Below are 21,805 nucleotides of genomic sequence, written 5' to 3'. Positions count from 1 at the left end.
AGAGATACTCGCCTCCCAATATCAGTTCCTGTCGTTGCCATAGAAACATTCCTCGATTTAGAAAGAGATGGCATAGAACCTATAGTATTTCATAGCGACGCAATTTCTGTGTTAATTCGTCATTGTGAGGGATCGACGGATGAAATAAAGAAGGAATAGTGCATCCGAAAGGAGATACTCGCCTCCCAATATAAGATCCTGTCGTTGCCATAGAAACGTTCCTCGATTTGGAAAGAGAAACCATAGAACTTATAGTATTTCATAGCGACGCTAGTTCTGTCTTAATTCCGAATTGTGCGGGATCGACGGATGCAATAAAGAAGGCATAGTGCACACGAAAAGAGATACTCGCCTCCCACTAGAAGATCCTTTCGTTGCCATAGTTACGTTCCTCGATTTAGAAAGAGAAGTCATAGAACCTATAGTATTTCATAGCGACGCAATTTCTGTGTTAATTCGTCATTGTGAGGGATCGACGGATGCAATAAAGAAGGAATAGTAAATCCGAAAAGATATACTCGCCTCCCAATATAGGAGCATGTCGTTGCCACAGAAACGTTCCTCGATTTAGAAAGAGAAGGCATAGACCCTATAGTATTTCATACCGACGCAATTTCGGTGTTATTTCGTCATTGTGAGGGATCGACAGATGCAATAAAGAAGAGATAGTGCATCCGAAAAGAGATTCTCGCCTCCCAATATAAGAACCTGCCGTTGCCATAGAAACGTTCCTCGATTTAGAAAGAGAAGGCATAGAACCTATAGTATTTCATAGCGACGCAATTTCTGTGTTAATTCGTCATTGTGAGGGATCGACGGATGCAATAAAGAAGGAATAGTGCATCCGAAAAGAGATACTCGCCTCCCAATATAAGTTCATGTCGTTGCCATAGACACGTTCCTCGATTTAAAAAGAGAAGGCACAGAACCTATAGTATTTCATAGAGACGCAATTCCTGAGTGAATTCATCATTGTGAGGGATCGACGGATGCCATAAAGAACGAATAGTGCATCCGAAAAGAGATACACGCCTCCCAATAGAAGATCCCGTCGTTGCCATAGTTACGTTCCTCGATTTACAAAGAGAAGTCATAGAACCGATAGTATTTCATAGCGACGCAATTTCTGTGTTAATTCGTCATTGTGAGGGATCGACGGATGCAATAAAGAAGGAATAGTGCATCCGAAAAGATATACTCGCCTCCCAATATAAGAGCATGTCGTTGCCACAGAAACGTTCCTCGATTTAGAAAGAGAAGGCATAGAACCTATAGTATTTCATACCGACGCAATTTCGGTGTTAATTCGTCATTGTGAGGGATCGACAGATGCAAAAAAAGAAAAGATAGTGCATCCGAAAAGAGATACTCGCCTCCCAATATAAGTTCATGTCGTTGCCATAGAAACGTTCCTCGATTTAGAATGAAACGGCATAGAACCAATAGTATTTCATAGCGACGCAATTTCTGTGTTAATTCGTAATTGTGAGGGATCGACGGACGAAATAAAGAAGGAATAGTGCATCCGAAAAGAGATACTCGCCTCCCAATAGAAGATCCAGTCGTTGCCAAAGAAACGTTCCTCGATTTAGAAAGAGAAGGCATAGAACCTATAGTATTTCATAGAGACGCAATTTCTGTGTTAATTCCTTACTGTGCGTGATCGATGGATGCAATAAAGAAAGAATGGTGAATCCGAAAAGAGATTTTCGCCTCCCAATATAAGATCCAGTCGTTGCCATAGAAATGTTCCTCGATTTAGAAAGAGAAGGCATAGAACCTAACGTATTTCATAGCGACGCAATTTCTGTGTTAATTCGTCATTGTGAGATATCGACGGATACAATAAAGAAGGAATAGTGCATCCGAAAAGAGATACTCGCCTCCCAATATCAGTTCCTGTCGTTTCCATAGAAACGTTCCTCGATTTAGAAAGAGAAGGCATAGAACCTATAGTATTTCATAGCGACGCAATTTCTGTGTTAATTCGTCATTGTGAGGGATCACGGATGCAATAAAGAAGGAATAGTGCATCCGAAAAGAGATACCCGCATCCCAATAGAAGATCCTGTCGTAGAAATAGAAACGTTCCCCGATTTAGAAAGAGAAGGCATAGAACCTATAGTATTTCATAGCGACGCAATTTCTGTGTTAATTCGTCATTGTAAGGGATCGACGGATGCAATAAAGAAGGAACAGCGCACCCGAAAAGAGATACTCGTCTCCCAATAGAAGATCATTCCGTTGCCATAGAAACGTACCTCGATTTAGAAAAAGAAGGCATAGAACCCATAGTATTTTATAGCCACGCAATTTCTGTGTTAATTCGTCATTGTGAGGGATCGACGGATGCAATAAAGAAGGAATAGTGCATCAGCAAAGAGATACTCGCCTCCCAATATAAGATCCTGTCGTTGCCATAGAAACGTTCCTCGATTTAGAAAGAGAAGGCATAGAACCTATAGTATTTCATAGCGACGCTAGTTCTGTCTTAATTCCGAATTGTGCGGGATCGACGGATGCAATAAAGAAGGCATAGTGCACACGAAAAGAGATACTTGCCTCCCACTAGAAGATCCTGTCGTTGCCATAGTAACATTCCTCGATTTAGAAAGAGAAGTCATAGAACCTATAGTATTTCATAGCGACGCAATTTCTGTGTTAATTCGTCATTGTGAGGGATCGACGGATGCAATAAAGAAGGAATAGTGAATCCGAAAAGATATACTCGCCTCCCAATATAAGTTCATGTCGTTGCCATAGACACGTTCCTCGATTTAGAAAGAGAAGGCATAGAACCTATAGTATTTCATAGCGACGCAATTTCTGAGTGAATTCGTCATTGTGAGGGATCGACGGATGCCATAAAGAAGGAATAGTGCATCCGAAAAGAGATACTCGCCTCCCAATAGAAGATCCTGTCTTTGCCATAGTTACGTTCCTCGATTTACAAAGAGAAGTCATAGAACCTATGGTATTTCATAGCGACGCAATTTCTGTGTTAATTCGTCATTGTGAGGGATCGACGGATGCAATAACGAAGGAATAGTGCATCAGCAAAGAGATACTCGCCCCCCAATATAAGATCCTGTCGTTGCCATAGAAACGTTCCTCGATTTAGAAAGAGAAGGCATAGAACCTAAGGTGTTTCATAGCGACGCAATTTCTGTGTTAATTCGTCGTTGTGAGTTATCGACGGATGCCATAAAGAAGGAATAGTGCATCCGAAAAGTGATACTCGCCTCCCAATATAAGTTCCTGTCGTTGCCATAGAAACGATCCACGATTTAGAAAGAGAAGGCATAGAACCTATAGTATTTCATAGCGACGCAATTTCTGTGTTAATTCGTCATTGTGAGGGATCGACGGATGCAATATAGAAGGAATAGTGCATCCGAAAAGAGATACTCGCCTCCCAATAGAAGATCCTGTCGTTGCCATAGAAACGTTCCTCGATTTAGAAAGAGAAGGCATAGAACCTAAGGTATTTCATAGCGACGCAATTTCTGTGTTAATTCGTCATTGTGAGTTATCGACGGATGCAATAAAGAAGGAATAGAGCATCCGAAAACAGATACCCGTCTCCCAATATGAGTTCCTTTCGTTGTCATAGAAACTTTCCTCGATTTAGAAGGAGAAGGCATAGAACCTATAGTATTTGATAGCGACGCTAGTTCTGTCTTAATCCGTATTGTGCGGGATCGACGGATGCAGTAAAGAAGGAATAGTGCATCCGAAAAGAGATACTCGCCTCACAATATAAGATCCTGTCCTTGCCAAAGAAAAGTTCCTCGATTTCGAAAGAGAAGGTATAGAACCTAAGGTATTTCATAGCGACGCATCTTCTGTGTTAATTCGTCATTGTGAGTTATCGACGGATGCAATAAAGAAGGAATAGTGGATCCGAAAAGAGATACTCGCCTCCCAATAACAGTTCCTGTCGTTGCCATAGAAACGTTCCTCGATTTAGAAAGAGAAGGCTTAGAACCTATAGTATTTCATAGCGACGCAATTTCTGTGTTAATTCGTCATTGTGAGGGATCGACGGATGAAATAAAGAAGGAATAGTGCATCCGAAAGGAGATACTCGCCTCCCAATATAAGATCCTGTCGTTGCCATAGAAACGTTCCTCGATTTGGAAAGAGAAACCATAGAACTTATAGTATTTCATAGCGACGCTAGTTCTGTCTTAATTCCGAATTGTGCGGGATCGACGGATGCAATAAAGAAGGCATAGTGCACACGAAAAGAGATACTCGCCTCCCACTAGAAGATCCTTTCGTTGCCATAGTTACGTTCCTCGATTTAGAAAGAGAAGTCATAGAACCTATAGTATTTCATAGCGACGCAATTTCTGTGTTAATTCGTCATTGTGAGGGATCGACGGATGCAATAAAGAAGGAATAGTAAATCCGAAAAGATATACTCGCCTCCCAATATAGGAGCATGTCGTTGCCACAGAAACGTTCCTCGATTTAGAAAGAGAAGGCATAGACCCTATAGTATTTCATACCGACGCAATTTCGGTGTTATTTCGTCATTGTGAGGGATCGACAGATGCAATAAAGAAGAGATAGTGCATCCGAAAAGAGATTCTCGCCTCCCAATAGAAGATCCTGTCTTTGCCATAGTTACGTTCCTCGATTTACAAAGAGAAGTCATAGAACCTATGGTATTTCATAGCGACGCAATTTCTGTGTTAATTCGTCATTGTGAGGGATCGACGGATGCAATAACGAAGGAATAGTGCATCAGCAAAGAGATACTCGCCCCCCAATATAAGATCCTGTCGTTGCCATAGAAACGTTCCTCGATTTAGAAAGAGAAGGCATAGAACCTAAGGTGTTTCATAGCGACGCAATTTCTGTGTTAATTCGTCGTTGTGAGTTATCGACGGATGCCATAAAGAAGGAATAGTGCATCCGAAAAGTGATACTCGCCTCCCAATATAAGTTCCTGTCGTTGCCATAGAAACGATCCACGATTTAGAAAGAGAAGGCATAGAACCTATAGTATTTCATAGCGACGCAATTTCTGTGTTAATTCGTCATTGTGAGGGATCGACGGATGCAATATAGAAGGAATAGTGCATCCGAAAAGAGATACTCGCCTCCCAATAGAAGATCCTGTCGTTGCCATAGAAACGTTCCTCGATTTAGAAAGAGAAGGCATAGAACCTAAGGTATTTCATAGCGACGCAATTTCTGTGTTAATTCGTCATTGTGAGTTATCGACGGATGCAATAAAGAAGGAATAGAGCATCCGAAAACAGATACCCGTCTCCCAATATGAGTTCCTTTCGTTGTCATAGAAACTTTCCTCGATTTAGAAGGAGAAGGCATAGAACCTATAGTATTTGATAGCGACGCTAGTTCTGTCTTAATCCGTATTGTGCGGGATCGACGGATGCAGTAAAGAAGGAATAGTGCATCCGAAAAGAGATACTCGCCTCACAATATAAGATCCTGTCCTTGCCAAAGAAAAGTTCCTCGATTTCGAAAGAGAAGGTATAGAACCTAAGGTATTTCATAGCGACGCATCTTCTGTGTTAATTCGTCATTGTGAGTTATCGACGGATGCAATAAAGAAGGAATAGTGGATCCGAAAAGAGATACTCGCCTCCCAATAACAGTTCCTGTCGTTGCCATAGAAACGTTCCTCGATTTAGAAAGAGAAGGCTTAGAACCTATAGTATTTCATAGCGACGCAATTTCTGTGTTAATTCGTCATTGTGAGGGATCGACGGATGAAATAAAGAAGGAATAGTGCATCCGAAAGGAGATACTCGCCTCCCAATATAAGATCCTGTCGTTGCCATAGAAACGTTCCTCGATTTGGAAAGAGAAACCATAGAACTTATAGTATTTCATAGCGACGCTAGTTCTGTCTTAATTCCGAATTGTGCGGGATCGACGGATGCAATAAAGAAGGCATAGTGCACACGAAAAGAGATACTCGCCTCCCACTAGAAGATCCTTTCGTTGCCATAGTTACGTTCCTCGATTTAGAAAGAGAAGTCATAGAACCTATAGTATTTCATAGCGACGCAATTTCTGTGTTAATTCGTCATTGTGAGGGATCGACGGATGCAATAAAGAAGGAATAGTAAATCCGAAAAGATATACTCGCCTCCCAATATAGGAGCATGTCGTTGCCACAGAAACGTTCCTCGATTTAGAAAGAGAAGGCATAGACCCTATAGTATTTCATACCGACGCAATTTCGGTGTTATTTCGTCATTGTGAGGGATCGACAGATGCAATAAAGAAGAGATAGTGCATCCGAAAAGAGATTCTCGCCTCCCAATATAAGAACCTGCCGTTGCCATAGAAACGTTCCTCGATTTAGAAAGAGAAGGCATAGAACCTATAGTATTTCATAGCGACGCAATTTCTGTGTTAATTCGTCATTGTGAGGGATCGACGGATGCAATAAAGAAGGAATAGTGCATCCGAAAAGAGATACTCGCCTCCCAATATAAGTTCATGTCGTTGCCATAGACACGTTCCTCGATTTAAAAAGAGAAGGCACAGAACCTATAGTATTTCATAGAGACGCAATTCCTGAGTGAATTCATCATTGTGAGGGATCGACGGATGCCATAAAGAACGAATAGTGCATCCGAAAAGAGATACACGCCTCCCAATAGAAGATCCCGTCGTTGCCATAGTTACGTTCCTCGATTTACAAAGAGAAGTCATAGAACCGATAGTATTTCATAGCGACGCAATTTCTGTGTTAATTCGTCATTGTGAGGGATCGACGGATGCAATAAAGAAGGAATAGTGCATCCGAAAAGATATACTCGCCTCCCAATATAAGAGCATGTCGTTGCCACAGAAACGTTCCTCGATTTAGAAAGAGAAGGCATAGAACCTATAGTATTTCATACCGACGCAATTTCGGTGTTAATTCGTCATTGTGAGGGATCGACAGATGCAAAAAAAGAAAAGATAGTGCATCCGAAAAGAGATACTCGCCTCCCAATATAAGTTCATGTCGTTGCCATAGAAACGTTCCTCGATTTAGAATGAAACGGCATAGAACCAATAGTATTTCATAGCGACGCAATTTCTGTGTTAATTCGTCATTGTGAGGGATGGACGGATGAAATAAAGAAGGAATAGTGCATCCGAAAAGAGATACTCGCCTCCCAATAGAAGATCCAGTCGTTGCCAAAGAAACGTTCCTCGATTTAGAAAGAGAAGGCATAGAACCTATAGTATTTCATAGAGACGCAATTTCTGTGTTAATTCCTTACTGTGCGTGATCGATGGATGCAATAAAGAAAGAATGGTGAATCCGAAAAGAGATTTTCGCCTCCCAATATAAGATCCAGTCGTTGCCATAGAAATGTTCCTCGATTTAGAAAGAGAAGGCATAGAACCTAACGTATTTCATAGCGACGCAATTTCTGTGTTAATTCGTCATTGTGAGATATCGACGGATACAATAAAGAAGGAATAGTGCATCCGAAAAGAGATACTCGCCTCCCAATATCAGTTCCTGTCGTTTCCATAGAAACGTTCCTCGATTTAGAAAGAGAAGGCATAGAACCTATAGTATTTCATAGCGACGCAATTTCTGTGTTAATTCGTCATTGTGAGGGATCACGGATGCAATAAAGAAGGAATAGTGCATCCGAAAAGAGATACCCGCATCCCAATAGAAGATCCTGTCGTAGAAATAGAAACGTTCCCCGATTTAGAAAGAGAAGGCATAGAACCTATAGTATTTCATAGCGACGCAATTTCTGTGTTAATTCGTCATTGTAAGGGATCGACGGATGCAATAAAGAAGGAACAGCGCACCCGAAAAGAGATACTCGTCTCCCAATAGAAGATCATTCCGTTGCCATAGAAACGTACCTCGATTTAGAAAAAGAAGGCATAGAACCCATAGTATTTTATAGCCACGCAATTTCTGTGTTAATTCGTCATTGTGAGGGATCGACGGATGCAATAAAGAAGGAATAGTGCATCAGCAAAGAGATACTCGCCTCCCAATATAAGATCCTGTCGTTGCCATAGAAACGTTCCTCGATTTAGAAAGAGAAGGCATAGAACCTATAGTATTTCATAGCGACGCTAGTTCTGTCTTAATTCCGAATTGTGCGGGATCGACGGATGCAATAAAGAAGGCATAGTGCACACGAAAAGAGATACTTGCCTCCCACTAGAAGATCCTGTCGTTGCCATAGTAACATTCCTCGATTTAGAAAGAGAAGTCATAGAACCTATAGTATTTCATAGCGACGCAATTTCTGTGTTAATTCGTCATTGTGAGGGATCGACGGATGCAATAAAGAAGGAATAGTGAATCCGAAAAGATATACTCGCCTCCCAATATAAGTTCATGTCGTTGCCATAGACACGTTCCTCGATTTAGAAAGAGAAGGCATAGAACCTATAGTATTTCATAGCGACGCAATTTCTGAGTGAATTCGTCATTGTGAGGGATCGACGGATGCCATAAAGAAGGAATAGTGCATCCGAAAAGAGATACTCGCCTCCCAATAGAAGATCCTGTCTTTGCCATAGTTACGTTCCTCGATTTACAAAGAGAAGTCATAGAACCTATGGTATTTCATAGCGACGCAATTTCTGTGTTAATTCGTCATTGTGAGGGATGGACGGATGCAATAACGAAGGAATAGTGCATCAGCAAAGAGATACTCGCCCCCCAATATAAGATCCTGTCGTTGCCATAGAAACGTTCCTCGATTTAGAAAGAGAAGGCATAGAACCTAAGGTGTTTCATAGCGACGCAATTTCTGTGTTAATTCGTCGTTGTGAGTTATCGACGGATGCCATAAAGAAGGAATAGTGCATCCGAAAAGTGATACTCGCCTCCCAATATAAGTTCCTGTCGTTGCCATAGAAACGATCCACGATTTAGAAAGAGAAGGCATAGAACCTATAGTATTTCATAGCGACGCAATTTCTGTGTTAATTCGTCATTGTGAGGGATCGACGGATGCAATATAGAAGGAATAGTGCATCCGAAAAGAGATACTCGCCTCCCAATAGAAGATCCTGTCGTTGCCATAGAAACGTTCCTCGATTTAGAAAGAGAAGGCATAGAACCTAAGGTATTTCATAGCGACGCAATTTCTGTGTTAATTCGTCATTGTGAGTTATCGACGGATGCAATAAAGAAGGAATAGAGCATCCGAAAACAGATACCCGTCTCCCAATATGAGTTCCTTTCGTTGTCATAGAAACTTTCCTCGATTTAGAAGGAGAAGGCATAGAACCTATAGTATTTGATAGCGACGCTAGTTCTGTCTTAATCCGTATTGTGCGGGATCGACGGATGCAGTAAAGAAGGAATAGTGCATCCGAAAAGAGATACTCGCCTCACAATATAAGATCCTGTCCTTGCCAAAGAAAAGTTCCTCGATTTCGAAAGAGAAGGTATAGAACCTAAGGTATTTCATAGCGACGCATCTTCTGTGTTAATTCGTCATTGTGAGTTATCGACGGATGCAATAAAGAAGGAATAGTGGATCCGAAAAGAGATACTCGCCTCCCAATAACAGTTCCTGTCGTTGCCATAGAAACGTTCCTCGATTTAGAAAGAGAAGGCTTAGAACCTATAGTATTTCATAGCGACGCAATTTCTGTGTTAATTCGTCATTGTGAGGGATCGACGGATGCAATAAAGAAGGAATAGTGCATCCGAAAAGAGATACTCGCCTCACAATATAAGATCCCGACGTTGCGAAAGAAACGTTCCTCGATTTAGAAAGGGAAGGCATAGAACCTATAGTATTTCATAGCGACGCAATTTCTGTGTTAATTCGTTATTGTGAGGGATCGACGGATGAAATAAAGAAGGAATAGTGCATCCTAAAAGAGATACTCGCCTCCCAATAGAAGATCCTGTCGTTGCCTTAGAAACGTTTCTCGATTTAGAAAGAGAAGGCATAGAACCTAAGGTATTTCATAGCGACGCAATTTCTGTGTTAATTCGTCATTGTGAGTTATCGACGGATGCAATAAAGAAGGAATAGTGCATCCGAAAAGAGAAACTCGCCTCCTAATATAAGTTCTTGTCGTTGCAATAGAAACGATCCTCGAATTAGAAAGAGAAGGCATAGAACCTATAGTATTTCTTAGCGACGCAATTTCTGTGTTAATTCATCATTGTGACGGACCGACGGATGCAATAAAGAAGGAATAGTGCATCAGCAAAGAGATACTCGCCTCCCAATATAAGATCCAGTCGTTGCCATAGAAACTTTCCTCGATTTAGAAAGAGAAGGCATAGAACCTAAGGTATTTCATAGCGACGCAATCTCTGTGTTAATTCGTCATTGTGAGTTATCGACGGATGCAATAAAGAAGGAATAGAGCATCCGAAAAGAGATACACACCTCCCAATATGAGTTGCTTTCGTTGCCATAGAAACTTTCCTCGATTTAGAAAGAGAAGGCATAGAACCTAAGGTATTTCATAGCGACGCAATCTCTGTGTTAATTCGTCATTGTGAGCTACTGACGGATGCAATAAAGAAGGAATAGTGCATCCGAAAAGAGATACTCGCTTCCCAATATAAGTTCCTGTCGTTGCCATAGACACGTTTCTCGATTTAGAAAGAGAAGGCATAGAACCTATAGTATTTCATAGAGACGCAATTTCTGTGTTAATTCGTCATTGTGAGGGATCGCCGAATGCAATAAAGAAGGAATAGTGCATCCGAAAAGATATACTCACTTCCCAATATAAGAGCATATCGTTGCCATAGAAACGTTCCTCGATTTAGAAAGAGAAGGCATAGAACCTATAGTTTTTCATAGCGACGCAATTTCTGTGTTAATTCGTCATTGTGAGGGATCGACGGATGCAATAAAGAAGGAATAGTGCATCCGAAAAGAGATACTCGCCTCACAATATAAGATCCTGACGTTGTGAAAGAAACGTTCCTCGATTTAGAAAGAGAAGGCATAGAACCTATAGTATTTCATAGAGACGCAATTTCTGTGTTAATTCGTCATTGTAAGGGATCGATGGATGCAATAAAGAAAGAATGGTGAATCCGAAAAGAGATACTCGCCTCCCAATATAAGATCCAGTCGTTGCCATAGAAATGTTCCTCGATTTAGAAAGAGAAGGCATAGAACCTATAGTATTTCATAGCGACGCAATTTCTGTGTTAATTCGTCATTGTGAGATATCGACGGATGGAATTAAGAAGGAATAGTGCATCCGAAAAGCGATACTCGCCTCCCAATATCAGTTCCTGTCGTTTCCATAGATACGTTCCTCGATATAGAAAGAGAAGGCATAGAACCTATAGTATTTCATAGCGACGCAATTTCTGTGTTAATTCGTCATTGTGAGGGATCACGGATGCAATAAAGAAGGAATAGTGCATCCGAAAAGAGATACCCGCCTCCCAATAGAAGATCCTGTCGTAGAAATAGAATCGTTCCCCGATTTAGAAAGAGAAGGCATGGAACCTATAGAATTTCATAGCGACGAATTTCTGTGTTAATTCGTCATTGTAAGGGATCGACGGATCCAATAAAGAAGGAACAGCGCACCCGAAAAGAGATGCTCGTCTCCCAATAGAAGATCATTCCGTTGCCATAGAAACGTTCCTCGATTTAGAAAGAGAAGGCATAGAACCCATAGTATTTTATAGCCACGCAATTTCTGTGTTAATTCGTCATTGTGAGGGATCGACGGATGCAATAAAGAAAGAATAGTGCATCAGCAAAGAGATACTCGCCTCCCAATATAAGATACAGTCGTTGCCATAGAAACGTTCCTCGATTTAGAAAGAGAAGGCATAGAACCTATAGTATTTCATAGCGACGCTATTTCTGTCTTAATTCCGTATTGTGCGGGATCGACGGATGCAATAAAGAAGGCATAGTGCACACGAAAAGTGATACTCGCCTCCCACTAGAAGATCCTGTCGTTGCCATAGTTACATTCCTCGATTTATAAAGAGAAGTCATAGAACCTATAGTATTTCATAGCGACGCAATTTCTGTGTTAATTCGTCATTGTGAGGGATCGACGGATGCAATAAAGAAGGAATAGTAAATCCGAAAAAATATACTCGCCTCCCAATATAAGAGCATGACGTTGCCACAGAAACGTTCCTCGATTTAGAAAGAGAAGGCATAGAACCTATAGTATTTCATACCGACGCAATTTCGGTGTTATTTCGTCATTGTGAGGGATCGACAGATGCAATAAAGAAAAGATAGTGCATCCGAAAAGAGATACTCGCCTCCCAATATAAGAACCTGTCGTTGCCATAGAAACGTTCCTCGATTTCGAAAGAGAAAGCATAGAACCTAAGGTATTTCATAGCGTCGCAATTTCTGTGTTAATTCGTCATTGTGAGTTATCGACGGATGCAATAAAGAAGGAATAGTGCATCAGCAAAGAGATACACGCCCCCCAATATAAGATCCTGTCGTTGCCATAGAAACGTTCCTCCATTTAGAAAGAGAAGGCATAGAACCTAAGGTATTTCATAGCGACGCAATTTCTGTGTTAATTCGTCGTTGTGAGTTATCGACGGAAGCCATAAAGAAGGAATAGTGCATCCGAAAAGTGATACTCGCCTCCCAATATAAGTTCCTGTCGTTGCCATAGAAACGATCCTCGATTTAGAAAGAGAAGGCATGGAACCTATAGTATTTCATAGCGACGCAATTTCTGTGTTAATTCGTCATTGTGAGGGATCGACGGATGCAATATAGAAGGAATAGTGCATCCGAAAAGAGATACTCGCTTCCCAATAGAAGATCCTGTCGTTGCCATAGAAACGTTCCTCGATTTAGAAAGAGAAGGCATAGATCCTAAGGTATTTCATAGCGACGCAATTTCTGTGTTAATTCGTCATTGTGAGTTATCGACGGATGCAATAAAGAAGGAATAGAGCATCCGAGAAGAGATACCCGTCTCCCAATATGAGTTCCTTTCGTTGCCATACAAACTTTCCTCGATTTAGAAGGAGAAGGCATAGAACCTATAGTATTTGATATCGACGCTAGTTCTGTCTTAATCCGTGTTGTGCGGGATCGACGGATGCAGTAAAGAAGGAATAGTGCAGCCGAAAAGAGATACTCGCCTCCCAATATAAGATCCTGTCCTTGCCAAAGAAACGTTCCTCGATTTCGAAAGAGAAGGTATAGAACCTAAGGTATTTCATAGCGACGCATTTTCTGTGTTAATTCGTCATTGTGAGTTATCGACGGATGCAATAAAGAAGGAATAGTGGATCCGAAAAGAGATATTAGCCTCCCAATATCAGTTCCTGTCGTTACCATAGAAACGTTCCTAGATTTAGAAAGAGAAGGCATAGAACCTATAGTATTTCATAGCGACGCAATCTCTGTGTTAATTCGACATTGTGAGTTATCGACGGATGCAATAAAGAAGGAATAGTGCATCCGAAAAGAGATACTCGCCTCCCAATATAAGTTCCTGTCGTTGCCATAGAATCGTTTCTCGATTTAGAAAGAGAAGGCATAGAACCTATAGTATTTCATAGGGACGCAATTTCTGTGTTAATTCGTTATTGTGAGGGATCGACGGATGCAATAAAGAAGGAATAGTGCATCCGGAAAGAGATACTCGCCTCCCAATAGAAGATCGTGTCGTTGCCTTAGAAACGTTTCTCGATTTAGAAAGAGAAGGCATAGAACCTAAGGTATTTCATAGCGACGCAATTTCTGTGTTAATTCGTCATTGTGAGTTATCGACGGATGCAATAAAGAAGGAGTAGAGCATCCGAAAAGAGATCCCCTTCTCCCAATATGAGTTCCTTTCGTTGCCATAGAAACTTTCCTCGATTTAGAAGGAGATGGCATAGAACCTATAGTATTTGATAGCGACGCTAGTTCTGTCTTAATCCGTATTGTGCGGGATCGACGGATGCAGTAAAGAAAGAATAGTGCATCCGAAAAGAGATACTCGCCTCCCAATATTAGATCCTGTCCTTGCCAAAGAAACGTTCCTCGATTTCGAAAGAGAAGGTATAGAACCTAAGGTATTTCATAGCGACGCATTTTCTGTGTTAATTCGTCATTGTGAGTTATCGACGGATGCAATAAAGAAGGAATAGTGCATCCGAAAAGAGAAACTCGCCTCCTAATATAAGTTCTTGTCGTTGCAATAGAAACGATCCTCGAATTAGAAAGAGAAGGCATAGAACCTATAGTATTTCTTAGCGACGCAATTTCTGTGTTAATTCGTCATTGTGAGGGATCGACGGATGCAATAAAGAAGGAATAGTGCATCCGAAAAGAGATACTCCCCTCACAATATAAGATCCTGACGTTGCGAAAGAAACGTTCCTCGATTTAGAAAGAAAAGGCATAGAACCAATAGTATTTCATAGAGACGCAATTTCTGTGTTAATTCGTCATTGTAAGGGATCGATGGATGCAATAAAGAAAGAATGGTGAATCCGAAAAGAGATACTCGCCTCCCAATATAAGATCCAGTCGTTGCCATAGAAATGTTCCTCGATTTAGAAAGAGAAGGCATAGAACCTATAGTATTTCATAGCGACGCAATTTCTGTGTTAATTCGTCATTGTGAGATATCGACGGATGCAATAAAGAAGGAATAGTGCATCCGAAAAGCGATACTCGCCTCCCAATATCAGTTCCTGTCGTTTCCATAGAAACGTTCCTCGACTTAGAAAGAGAAGGCATAGAACCTATAGTATTTCATAGCGACGCAATTTCTGTGTTAATTCGTCATTGTGAGGGATCACGGATGCAATAAAGAAGGAATAGTGCATCCGAAAAGAGATACCCGCCTCCCAATAGAAGATCCTGTCGTAGAAATAGAAACGTTCCCCGAATTAGAAAGAGAAGGCATGGAACCTATAGTATTTCATAGCGACGCAATTTCTGTGTTAATTCGTCATTGTAAGGGATCGACGGATCCAATAAAGAAGGAACAGCGCACCCGAAAAGAGATACTCGTCTCCCAATAGAAGATCATTCCGTTGCCATAGAAACGTTCCTCGATTTAGAAAGAGAAGGCATAGAACCCATAGTATTTTATAGCCACGCAATTTCTGTGTTAATTCGTCATTGTGAGGGATCGACGGATGCAATAAAGAAGGAATAGTGCATCCGAAAAGAGTTACTCGCCTCCCAATAGAAGATTCTTCCGTTGCCATAGAAACGTTCCCCGATTTAGAAAGAGAAGGCAAAGAACCTAACGTATTTCATAGCGGCGCAATTTCTGTGTTATTTCGGCATTGTGCGTTATCGACGTATGCAATAAAGAAGGAATAGTGCATCCGTAAAGAGATACTCGCCTCCCAATATAAGTTCCTGTCGTTGCCATAGAAACGTTCCTCGATTTAGAAAGAGAAAGCATAGAACCTATATTATTTCATAGCGACGTAATTTCTGTGTTTATTCGTCATTGTTAGGGACCGAGGGATGCCATAAAGAAGGAATAGAGCATCCGAAAATAGATACTCGCCTCCCAATAGAAGATCCTGTCGTTGCCATAGAAACGTGCCTCGAATTAGAAAGAGAAGTCATAGAACCTATAGTATTTCATAGCGACGCAATGTGAGGGATCGACGGATGCAATAAAGAAGGAATAGTGCATCCGAAAAGATATACTCGCCTCCCAATATAAGAGCATGTCGTTGCCACAGAAACGTTCCTCGATTTAGAAAGAGAAGGCATAGAACCTATAGTATTTCATAGACACGCAATTTCTGTTTTAATTCCTTACTGTGCAGGTCGACGGATGCAATAAAGAAAGAATAGTGCATCCGAAAAGAGATACTCGTCTCCCAATATAAGATCCAGTGGTTGCCATAGAAATGTTCCTCGATTTAGAAGGAGAAGACATAGAACTTAAGGTATTTCATAGCGACGCAATTTCTGTGTTAATTCGTCATTGTGAGTTATCGACGGATGCAATAAAGAAGGAATAGTGCATCGGAAAAGAGATACTCGCCTCCCAATATCAGTTCGTGTCGTTGCCATAGAAACGTTCCTCGATTTAGAAAGAGAAGGCATAGAACCTATAGTATTTAATAGCGACGCAATTTCTGTGTTAATTCGTTATTGTGAGGGATCGACGGATGCAATAAAGAAGGAATAGTGCATCCGAAAAGAGATACCCGCCTCCCAATAGAAGATCCTGTCGTTGCCATAGAAACGTACCCCGATTTAGAAAGAGAAGGCATAGAACCTATAGTATTTCATAGCGACGCAATTTCTGTGTTAATTTGTCATTGTAAGGGATCGACGAATGCAATACACAAGGAACAGTGCACCCGAAAAGAGATACTCGTCTCCCAATAGAAGATCCTTCCGTTTCCATAGAAACGTTGCTCGATTTAGAAAGAGAAGGCATAGAACCTATAGTATTTCATAGCGACGCAATTTCTGTGTTAATTCGTCATTGTAAGGGATCGATGGATGCAATAAAGAAAGAATGGTGAATCCGAAAAGAGATACTCGCCTCCCAATATAAGATCCAGTCGTTGCCATAGAAATGTTCCTCGATTTAGAAAGAGAAGGCATAGAACCCATAGTATTTTATAGCCACGCAAGTTCTGTGTTAATTCGTCATTGTGAGGGATCGACGGATGCAATAAAGAAGGAATAGTGCATCAGCAAAGAGATACTCGCCTCCCAATATAAGATCCTGTCGTTGCCATAGAAACGTTCCTCGATTTAGAAAGAGAAGGCACAGAACCTATAGTATTTCATAGCGACGCTAGTTCTGTCTTAATTTCGTATTGTGCGGGATCGACGGATGCAATAAAGAAGGCATAGTGCACACGAAAAGAGATACTCGCCTCCCACTAGAAGATCCTGTCGTTGCCATAGTTACGTTCCTCGATTTAGAAAGAGAAGTCATAGAACCTATAGTATTTCATAGCGACGCAATTTCTGTGTTAATTCGTCATTGTGAGGGTTCGACGGATGCAATAAAGAAGGAATAGTAAATCCTAAAAGATATACTCGCCTCCCAATATAAGAGCATGTCGTTGCCACAGAAACGTTCCTCGATTTAGAAAGAGAAGGCATAGAACCTATAGTATTTCATACCGACGCAGTTTCGGTGTTATTTCGTCATTGTGAGGGCTCGACAGATGCAATAAAGAAAAGATAGTGCATCCGAAAAGAGATTCTCGCCTCCCAATATAAGAACCTTCCGTTGCCATAGAAACGTTCCTCGATTTAGAAAGAGAAGGCATAGAACCTATAGTATTTCATAGCGACGCAATTTCGGTGTTAATTCGTCATTGTGAGATATCGACGGATACAATAAAGAAGGAATAGTGCATCCGAAAAGAGATACTCGCCTCCCCAATATAAGTTCCTGTCGTTGCCTTAGAAACGATCCTCGATTTAGAAAGAGAAGGCATAAAACCTATAGTATTTCATAGACACGCAATTTCTGTTTTAATTCCTTATTGTACGAGTCGACGGATGCAGTAAAGAAAGAATAGTGCATCCGAAAGGAGATAATCGTCTCCCAATATAAGATCCAGTGGTTGCCATAGAAATGTTCCTCGATTTAGAAGGAGAAGACATAGAAGTTAAGGTATTTCATAGCGACGCAATTTCTGTGTTAATTCGTCATTGTGAGTTATCGACGGATGCAATAAAGAAGGAATAGTGCATCCAAAAAGAGATACTCGCCTCCCAATATCAGTTCGTTTCGTTGCCATAGAAACGTTCCTCGATTTAGAAAGAGACGGCATAGAACCTATTGTATTTCATAGCGACGCAATTTCTGTGTTAATTCGTCATTGTGAGGGATCTACGGATGCAATAAAGAAGGAATAGTGCACCCGAAAAAAGATACTCGCCTCTTAAAATAAGATCCTGTCGTTGCCATAGAAACGTTCCTCGATTTAGAAAGAGAAGGCATAGAACATATAGTATTTCATAGAGACGCTATTTCTGTGTTAATTCCTCATCGTGCGGGATCGACGGTTGCAATAAAGAAAGAATAGTGCATCCGAAAACAGATACTCGCCTCCCAATATAAGATCCAGTCGTTGCCATAGAAATGTTCCTCGATATAGAAAGAGATGACATAGAACCTAAGGTAATTCATAGCGACGCAATTTCTGTGTTAATTCGTCATTGTGAGTTATCGACGGATGCAACAAAGAAGGAGCAGTGCACCCGAAAAGAGATACTCGTCTCCCAATAGAAGACCATTCCGTTGCCATAGAAACGTTACTCGATTAAGAAAGAGAAGCATAGAACATATAGTATTTTATAGCGACGCAATTTCTGTGTTAATTCGTCATTGTGAGTTATCGACGGATGCAATAAAGAAGGAATAGTGCATCCAAAAAGAGATACTCGCCTCCCAATATAAGATCCAGTCGTTGCCATAGAAATGTTCCACGATATAGAAAGAGAAGACATAGAACCTAAGGTAACTCATAGCGACGCAATTTCTGTGTTAATTCGTCATTGTGAGGGATCGACAGATGCAATAAAGAAGGAATAGTGCATCCGAAAAGAGATACTCGCCTCCCAATTGAAGATTCTTCCGTTGCCATAGAAACGTTCCTCGATTTAGAAAGAGAAGGCAAAGAACCTAAGGTATTTCATAGCGACGCAATTTCTGTGTTAATTCGGCATTGTGCGTTATCGACGTATGCAATAAAGAAGGAATAGTGCATCCGTAAAGAGATACTCGCCTCCCAATATAAGTTCCTGTCGTTGCCATAGAAACGTTCCTCGATTTAGAAAGAGAAGGCATAGAACCTATATTATTTCATAGCGACGTAATTTCTGTGTTAATTCGTCATTGTTAGGGATCGAGGGATGCCATAAAGAAGGAATAGTGCATCCGAAAATAGATACTCGCCTCCCAATAGAAGATCCTGTCGTTGCCATAGTTACGTTCCTCGAATTAGAAAGAGAAGTCATAGAACCTATAGTATTTCATAGCGACGCAATGTGAGGGATCGACGGATGCAATAAAGAAGGAATAGTGCATCCGAAAAGATATACTCGCCTCCCAATATAAGAGCATGTCGTTGCCACAGAAACGTTCCTCGATTTAGAAAGAGAAGGCATAGAACCTATAGTATTTCATACCGACGCAATTTCGGTGTTAATTCGTCATTGTGAGGGATCGACAGATGCAATAAAGAAAAGATAGCGCATCCGAAAAGAGATTCTCGCCTCCCAATATAGGTACCTGTCGTTGCAATAGAAACGTTCCTCGAATTAGAAAGAAAAGGCATAGAACCTATAGTATTTCATAGCGACGCAATTTCTGTGATAATTCGTCATTGTGAGGGATCGACGGATGCAATAAAGAAGGAATAGTGCATCCGAAAAGAGATACTCGCTTCACAATATAAGATCCTGTCGTTGCCATAGAAACGTTCCTCGATTTAGAAAGAGAAGGCATAGAACCTATAGTATTTCATAGACACGCAATTTCTGTTTTAATTCCTTATTGTGCGGGTCGACGGATGCAATAAAGAAAGAATAGTGCATCCGAAAAGAGATACTCTTCTCCCAATATAAGATCCAGTGGTTGCCATAGAAACGTTCCTCGATTTAGAAAGAGAAGGCATAGAACCTATAGTATTTCATAGCGACGCAATTTCTGTGTTAATTCGTCATTGTGAGGGATCGACGGGTGCAATAAAGAAGGAATAGTGCATCCGCAAAGAGATACTCTCCTCCCAATATAAGATCCTGTCGTTGCCATAGAAACGTTCTTCGATTAAAAAAGAGAAGGCATAGAACCTATGGTATTTCACAGCGACGCAATTTCTGTCTTAATTCCTTATTGTGCGGGATGGACGGATGCAATAAAGAAGGAATAGTGCATCCGAAAAGAGATACCCGCCTCCCAATAGAAGATCCTGTCGTTGCCATAGAAACGTTCCCCGATTTAGAAAGAGAAGGCATAGAACCTATAGTATTTCATAGCGACGCAATTTCTGTGTTAATTTGTCATTGTAAGGGATCGACGAATGCAATAAAGAAGGAACAGTGCACCCGAAAAGAGATACTTGTCTCCCAATAGAAGATCCTTCCGTTTCCATAGAAACGTTCCTCGATTTAGAAAGAGAAGGCATAGAACCTATAGTATTTCATAGCGACGCAATTTCTGTGTTAATTCGTCATTGTGAGTTATCGACGGATGCAATAAAGAAAGAATAGTGCATCCGAAAAGAGATACTCGCCTCCCAATATCAGTTCGTGTCGTTGCCATAGAAACGTTCCTCGATTTAGAAAGAGAAGGCATAGAACCTATAGTATTTCATAGCGACGCAATTTCTGTGTTAATTCGTCATTGTGAGGGATCGACGGATGCAAGAAAGAAGGAATAGTGCATCCGAAAAGAGATACTCGCCTCCCAATATAAGATCCTGTCGTTGCCATAGAAACGTTCCTCGATTTAGAAAGAGAAGGCATAGAACCTATAGTATTTCATAGTGACGCAATGTCTATGTTAATTCGTCATTGTAAGGGATCAACGGATACAATAAAAATGGAACAGTGCACCCGAAAAGAGATACTCGTCTCCCAATAGAAGATCATTCCGTTGCCATTGAAACGTTCCTCGATTTAGAAAGAGAAGGCATAGAACCTAAGGTATTTCGTAGCGACACAATTTCTGTGTGAATTCGTCATTGTGAGTTATCGACGGATGCAATAAAGAAGGAATAGTGCAACCGAAAAGAGATACTCGCCTCCCAATATAAGTTCCTGTCGTTGCCATAGAAGCGATCCTCGATTTAGAAAGAGAAGGCATAGAACGTATAGTATTTCATACCGACGCAATTTCTTTGTTAATTCGTCATTGTGAGGGATCGACGGATGCAATAAAGAAGGAATAGAGCATCCGAAAAGAGATACTCGCCTCCCAATATAAGATCCTGTCGTTGCCATAGAAACGTTCCTCGATTTAGAAAGAGAAGGCATAGAACCCATAGTATTTCATAGCGACGCAATTTCTGTGTTAATTCGTCATTGGGAGGGATCGACGGATGCAATAAAGAAGAAATAGTGTATCCGAAAAGAGACGCTCCCCTCCCAATATAAAATCCTGTAGTTGCCATAGAAACGTTCTTCGATTTCGAAAGAGAAATCATAGAACCTATAGTATTTCATAGGGACGCAATTTCTTTGTTAATTCGTCATTGTGAGTGATTGACGGATGGAATAAAGAAGGAAATGTGCATCCAAAACGAGATACTCGCCTCCGCTTATAAGAACCTGTCGTTTTCATAGATACGTTCCTCGATTTAGAAAGAGAAGACGTAGAACCTATAGTATTTCATAGCGACGCAATTTCTGTGTTAATTCGTCATTTTGATGGGATCGACGGATGCAATAAAGAAGGAATAGTGCATCCGAAATGAGATACTCGCCTCCCAATATAAGATCCTGTCGTTGCCATTGAAACGTTCGTCGATTCCGAAACAGAATGCATAGAACCTATAGTATTTCATAGCGGCGAAATTTCTGTGTTAATTCGTCATTGGAAGAAATCGACTGCGCAATAAAGAAGGAACAGACCATCCGAAAAGAGATACTCGCCTCCTAGTATAAGATCCTGTCGTTGCTATAGAGACGTTCCTCGATTTAGAAAAAGAAGGCATAGAACCCATAGTATTTCATAGCGACGCAATTTCTAAGTTAATTCGTCAGTGTGAGGGATCGACGAATGCAATAAAGAAGGAACAGTGCACCCGAAAAGAGATACTCGTCTCCCAATAGAAGATCATTCCGTTGCCATAGAAACGTTCCTCGAACTAGAAAGAGAAGGCATAGAACCCATAGTATTTCATAGC

This window comes from Schistocerca cancellata, chromosome 5 (assembly GCF_023864275.1).
Source record: "Schistocerca cancellata isolate TAMUIC-IGC-003103 chromosome 5, iqSchCanc2.1, whole genome shotgun sequence".
Lineage (NCBI taxonomy): Eukaryota > Metazoa > Arthropoda > Insecta > Orthoptera > Acrididae > Schistocerca > Schistocerca cancellata.
Note: the sequence above shows the minus strand (reverse complement) of the source record.